Here is a 7,410-nt window from a genome sequence, read left to right on the forward strand (position 1 = left end):
GGCTAATATTATTGCACCGCATATGGCGGTGCTCTTACCTGAGAGGATTATTGAGGCTTTTATTTTGAAATTTTCAATAAGCTTAATTTGAAATGGGTACACTAATCCCAGGTGTAACAGTAGTTTTGTTAAAGCAGTTATCTAATGCCCAAAAGAACAATTACATGATGTAAAAATTGACAAGGCTTTTATTTTTAAATTTTCACTAAGCTTCATTTGAAATGGCCACACTAATTTCATGTGTAATAGTAATTGGGTTAAATCAGCTATATAATGCTCACAGCACATTAGTTCTGAATACCAGCTAAGTCCTCCTCTATAGTAACAGACAGTTCCACCATGTTGAAGTTTTTACATGCTGCTCAGGCCTCTGTTTTAACTGAGTCTTTGCCATAGATATAACTACAGTTATGGCGTGTTTATAGTCCTAAGCAGCCCTCCTGCCCTGCTCTGTGTTCTTTTGCTACGGTAATTAATCCCCTCCCAAGTGTAGCTGAGTGACAGACAGTTCTGACATTAGTTCTGACATTCTGCTCAACCCCCTGTTAATAACCCAGGTATAGTTAGAACTACAATGATGGCGTGTTTGTAGTCCTAAACAGCTCCTCTGCTGTGTGTTCTGTTGCTAATTAATGCCCTGCACCTGTTGGTGGCACAGAGGGTGAGAGAATTCTCTGCTTAAGCAAGCCTGTTTCTCAAAAAAAAAGCACTTTGAACAACTCCTTCCCGTTCAGGAACCGTGATACGTATTTGAAAACCGTTTGAAGCGTCTGAGCAGGGGCGCAACTACATATTATTCAGGTGGCACCACTGTGGTTTTCACCTTCCAGGCCTTCTCCAGTTCCTCTCTGAGGCCCTGGTATTTCTCCAGTTTCTCCTTTTTCCTGATGTTGTGGTCACTTGGTATTGCTACATCCACCACAACGGCTTTCCTCTGTTCTTTATCCACCACCACAATGTCCGGTTGGTTCTCCATTACCATCTTGTCTGTCTGGATCTGGACGTCCCACAGAATCTTAGCTCGGTCATTCTCCACCACCTTTGGGGGTGTTTCCCACTTCGATCTCGGGGCTTCCAGTCCATATTCTGCAGAGATGTTCCTGTACACTATGCCTGCCACTTGGTTATGTTAGCGAAACGAAATGTTAGAGCCACTAAAGTCACATTAGAAGTAATCAATTAAATCTCCCGTTTGTTGCGCATCTCTGCGCAGTGCAGCAGATTACCTCATCATGCAGGGCTGGTCCAAGGGTGTATGAGGCCTTGAGCAGAATTTGATTTAGGGGCTCCTTTAGTTGCTAAAAATATCAGCACCTCTAACAGCTTTTGTGTTAGATTTAGTGAGATTAGTTATGGGAGAAGGGAGTAGCCTAAAAAACAATAAGTTATAATTTACTAATTTGTATTTGTAAATTCAAAGATTAAACTCACAACATCAGATTGTTCCTATGGTAACAAAACAATCTAACTATGAATATTGTTCTTTGAAGTTTTACAAAGTAAACTTGCCAGCTCCATAAAATCTTGTATTTAAATGTTAAACAATTTAAAATCATTTATGTATGCCTAAGCAATTGAATACAATTTAACAGCATTGATAATCTCAATAAACAAATGTTACATTTATGTATCTGTGGTCTGTTTTAAAATATTAGTGTTTATGGGGCCCCTGAAGCCCTGGGGGGCCTGATGGAGCCGCTGACTTAATTTGGATTAAACAGAAGTGCAAATTTGTTGTTTTTAGACTAGTTGTGCACTGTAAAAAAAAAAAAATAATAAAAAAAAAACGGCCTCAATTTATGGTAAAAAACCGGCAGCTATGGCTGCCAGAATTTTACCATCTTTATACGGTAAAATTTTGGTAACCAAAAATGCCAGTTTTTTACCGTATTTTAGAAATACGGTAAAATTCTGGCAACCAAAACTGCCAGTTTTTTACCGTATTTCCAAAATATGGTAAAATACCATATTTCCTAAAATGTTAAAAAAAATTAAAATGTGGTTTTGCCGTAGTAAATACGGTCATACTGCCTGAGGCATAATATCTACATAAGAGAAAAACACAGCCAGACTGTATGATATATTGACATTTTATTGTAACCCCCCCCCAAAAAACCTTATGGTAAATTACTGGTCACTGTTCTTACCAGAATTTTACCATAAAAATTATAGTACAACACACAAGGAAGTGTAAATTGTCAGTATTTCTATACAGAAAGTTATAAAGAAAATAAATTCAAATTAAACAAAAATACAGATTACGAGTAATCCACTTAAAGAAACAATTTGTATTAAAAATTTCAGTTAAAAAAATAACCAATTCTATTTTCTGTCCAGTTTCCTCACAGTATTACTGAGATCTGGAAAACAAAAACAAAAAAAAAAAAAAACAGCATGTGTCCACATAAGAGATAACCTATTGTAGAAGAAAAACCGGTGATAAAACGATTCTTGTTCTGGGTTGAGCGAAACAAGTCACTGAGTTCAGACTTTGCTCAGGATGGTTGGAGTCTTCCCAGTCACAGGTTGAAATTGAGACTCACATGTTGTCAATCGGGTGTTTCCTCTCTGCTGGAAAACAAAGAAAGCAAAAGTTAGAAAGATGCACTACATGAACATCATATAAATGCACCATTCGCTTAAATGTTTGTTTCATCTTTGTTGACTTGCATATGGACACAGGTACTTCAACCAGGAGGTGTGATCATTTCTGACTGAAAAGTCAGTAGTTTTAAACCTTTGTTTGTTGACTATAGGTGTGATCCTCTCTGCAACCAGACAAAATACACAAACAAAAACCACAAATAAAAACAAATATAACTGTTTTAGGCAATTTATGAAATAGATACTCACCATTTATCCGAGTCTCATGAAGCCCAATAAGTTGTCTTCAACCATTTATGTAAGTTACAATTCCTGCAAGCTAGCAGAAACAAAGCTGTAAATGTGAACACGTTTCATACAGCCAAACACATAGATACACCTGAGACAATTTATGCTATGTTAGTTTTTCTCAGTCACTTTTGGTGGATTTCTCAAGTCATTGTTGGCATTTACAAAACAGTAAACGCATTTCTCAAAACAATTTGTAGAAACAGCAAAAATAGCATTTGTTTGCTTGAAAAATCCTTAGTTCAGCTCTCAAAACTCTGTCAGTTAACATATCAGTAACTCAAAATAATAAGTTATAGTTTCTCTATGTACAGATAAGAGGGTCAAATTGATTAGTCATGGGAAGAGGCTACAAAATTCACATTTACGCTTTTGCTGTAATTTATTGATGGACCATGCCATGGTGATTCAGAAAGAAAAAGAGAGAAATGCAGAGAACAAAACAAGTAGAAAAGGAACCACAGGACAATCTCCTCATGGAAAACTGTACAGTGATGTAGAAATTACATAATTACATTACATTTTAATTGCCATCGTCATGCTGACAAAGGTTCCTCAGTGGGGTTAAGTAATGAACAGTAGGGTGGGAGGACCTCCATCAGCATCATGTTGTGGGTTGCAGCCATATCCTGATGTTGGACTGATGGAAACTGGCAGATGTCCTCAGCATCTTCTGACTCTTCTTCTGCTTTCCTCCCAACTATTTCCTCCTCAGCCTCACTCCTCTTCTTCTCTCTGGCTGTTCACTCTGTCCAGATACTTGTTCATCAGTTCTCAGAAATGTAACATTGTGTTGTGTTCTGGCTCTATAGACCATATTGTTGCCAACTGATGGTTCACAAGATGCACCTTCAATCTGTTTCAGAAAACTGGTTGATCGTTGGTTGAGCTAATGGTTCATACATTGACCTGTTAGAGAAACTCAGGACTCACTTGGGAGCAATTTACCAATTCAGGACAGATTTAGAAAAGAATCAATTATAAATTAATTAAAATATGATTGACATTATGACAACTTTAAGACTTATGCATGTTAAGACTTACACAATGAACTTATGCTGTTTTGGAAGTTGAGAATTCAATACAGACACGTTTAACATATTTTGATCAACACGATAAAAGCAAATTACAACGGGGGGAAATCAGAGAAGTGAACATAATCAGTTACATGATGTACAAAAGCAAAAGGAATGAGCAACTCATTTTTTTGATGTGCAGAAGTGACACAGTAATTTGAAGATTGAACAGGTAGTTTTAAGAATTTCAATTCTGTTCTCAGAAATGCACTAAAACTGAGAAAAACTGTAAAATATTAATATTTAAATTCCCTTATCTTAAAACCCTTCAACTGTCATGGACCCAGTGACTTTAGTGCAAGTATTTTGGGGGTGAGAGTCGAGAGGTCAAAGGAAAATATTAAGTATTAGCTCTGATGCCAAGCTTTATACTTCCAAGTATTACCAAGGTATTGAAACAAAAGCTAAGGTGTTCTTCAGATTTAACTTGCATGCATGAACATTTCACACTCAAAGTAATTCAAATTAATTACTGAACCAAACTTGAAAAAGTTGCTTCTGCCATTAACAATAACTTTAAGCACATGCAGTCTAAAGTAGACCAGAAATATAATCTATGCAGTCGTTCCTACAGAAACATTAATAAAAGTGTTGCGTCTGGGAAAATTAAATGTTCTATAGTAAAAATATCTAGCTGCAGTGCATGTACATAAACAGCATGGCTCAGAAATTACACATTTCTTTATCAGTTGGTTAAAGTTAGCTAACTTCAGTTAAAACCGTGAAAGGGGCTCACCTGTGATGCAGAGATGTGTTTCCTCCTCCTTCTCCTCCTGAACGCGCAAAAATAGCAGAAACTAAGACAGAAGCCACATTCTGACAAGGACCAGGCCTACTGGGCTCTCAGCACCTGAGCTAGCACCTGCTTGTTAGCAGCCTTAGCTAGCGCACTGTGACTTTACTGTGTTGAGTTCAGGACACCACAGCATCCTGAGCCAGGGTCAACTACAGGAACAGAGTTAAAAGAATCTTGCTGCTGGTGCTGAAGGATCAAGCAGCAATACAAACTAGATAATTATTTGTTTACATGACAAATAACAGTCTCCATTTACTGTAAACCCTGCTATTTATCACAATAACAAAATGAAAAACTCTCTAGATTATTCTCCACAATATTTAGAACCAAGTGTGGGATTTGTGAAACTTCAATGAAGGGCAACTTCACAACTTGTATGATTTTGGATAACACTAGAATTGAAGTTTTACAAATTAAATAAAGGTTTCACAAATATTCTGATATGAGTTGAGAATAATCTAGTCCAGATTTGAAGAGTCTAGGTCAGGGGTCACCAATTCCAGTCGTCAAGGGCTACCATCCTGCAACTTTTAGATTCATCTCTGCTCCAAAATGTCTGAATTCCCTCACCAGCATTCATTCCTCTCTGCAATAGGCTGGAAACGAGCAGTTTATTTGATCCAGGTGTGTTTGAGCAGAGACGCATCTAAAAGTTACAGGATGGTAGCCCTCGAGGACTGGAGTTGGTGACCTCTGCTCTAGGTATTGTAGTTTTTTTAGCTAAAGTAAATTAAAGATGCTGATGGTAGTGAAAAATTAGGTGGAATTGCCCTTTAGCCATTTCCCAAATTGGAAGCAGCAATTGGAAACCAACTTCAGCTTCATCCAAGCAAGAGGGGCTAACATACAGTTCTCTTAATGTATGAGACATCTATGGTTGGCATAAAATTAATCTCAAATGCATCATTTAATCAAATGTTCTTATAAATGATGGTGGCATTGGCTGTAGGAGTTTGCTTTGCAATCTGTGGGTTGTCAGATCGATGCCTGGTCTACTGTTGAGATTTCAGTTTGGTGTATTAAAGGCATTATTAAAAAAGAAACCAAAATATCACACCAGCATTCTGTTCTTTGTAAAAATGACTTTTGCAGTCTTGTTTACAGTTTTACATTGTAGATATAAATATCAGCAAAATTTGTAATCTTGGCTGATTAGTACTGTTAAGTTTAGGGTAATTAACTGCTGGCAATATTACAATATTTTTTTATGAACTTTACAATTACTTATATTTTTACAATATATTTCTGTATTTTCTACATTCATGACTGTCAAAATTACTTAGGATATATGTTTGAGTTATGATAATTCCATGTATTTTCTAGGGTAGTATAATGGTTTGAATATTACAGTCAGTAACTGTTGGTATTTTACCAATTTTTACCATAGATTTAGAGATTTTTTTGCAGTGTCAACTTACTGTAATTCCATGTATTTTCTACGGTAACAAAATGGTTTGGATATTACGGTCAGTAACTGTTGGTATTTCACAATTTTCTACTGTAAATTTACTGACTTTTTGTAGTTTCGACTTACGGTAGTTCCATGTAGCTTCTATGGTAATGAAATGTTTTTGGATATGACGGTCAAAAACTATTGGTCTTTTACCGTTTTTTACCGTAAATTTACTGACTTTTTTTACAGTGTGGGTTTAATCAGCATTTCACTGGAGATCTTTTCCTGTAACATATATTTACACAGTAATACTTTTACATTTCCTGTCAACTTAATGTCTGTTAATACAAAACACGGTGGACCGCCAGTGGACCGCCTCGACGCCCCGACCACTGGGCTTAGCAAGTTTTCTGGGGGAAACCTTGTACATATAAAATTTAAAAAAAATTCCCTTCTCACCCTCTGCGGGTGGTCTCTCTCATCCTCTGAGCTCGGGTCCTCTACCAGAGGCCTGGGAGCTTGAGGTTCTCCTCCAGTATCTTGGCTGTGCCTAGAACTCCACATTTCTGGACTGAGATGTCTGATGTTGTTCCTGGGATCTGTTTGAGCCACTGCTCCAGTTTGGGGGTGACTGCCCCGAGGGCCCCGATGACCACAGGCACCACTGTGGTCTCCACCTTCCAGGCCTTCTCCAGTTCCTCCCTGAGGCCCTGGTATTTCTCCAGTTTCTCCTTTTTCCTGATGTTGTAATCACTTGGTATTGCTACATCCACCACAACGGCTTTCCTCTGTTCTTTATCCACCACCACAATGTCCGGTTGGTTCTCCATTACCATCTTGTCTGTCTGGATCTGGACGTCCCACAGAATCTTAGCTCGGTCATTCTCCACCACCTTTGGGGGTGTTCCCCACTTCGATCTCGGGGCTTCCAGTCCATATTCTGCACAGATGTTCCTGTACACTATGCCCGCCACTTGGTTATGTCGTTCCATGTACGCTTTCCCTGCCAACATCTTGCACCCTGCTGTTATGTGCTGGACTGTCTCAAGGGCCTCCTTGCACAACCTACACCTTGGGTCTTGTCTGGTGTGGTAGATCTGAGCCTCTATTGCTCTGGTGTTTAGGGCCTGTTCCTGTGCAGCCAGGATGAGGGCCTCTGTGCTGTCCTTGAGTCCAGCTTTCTCCAGCCATTGGTAGGATTTCCTGATATCAGCCACTTCAGTTATTTGTCGGTGGTACATCCCATGTAGGGG

Source organism: Poecilia mexicana, unplaced genomic scaffold, assembly GCF_051168715.1.
Source record: "Poecilia mexicana isolate PSO_F unplaced genomic scaffold, ASM5116871v1 scaffold_8, whole genome shotgun sequence".
Lineage (NCBI taxonomy): Eukaryota > Metazoa > Chordata > Actinopteri > Cyprinodontiformes > Poeciliidae > Poecilia > Poecilia mexicana.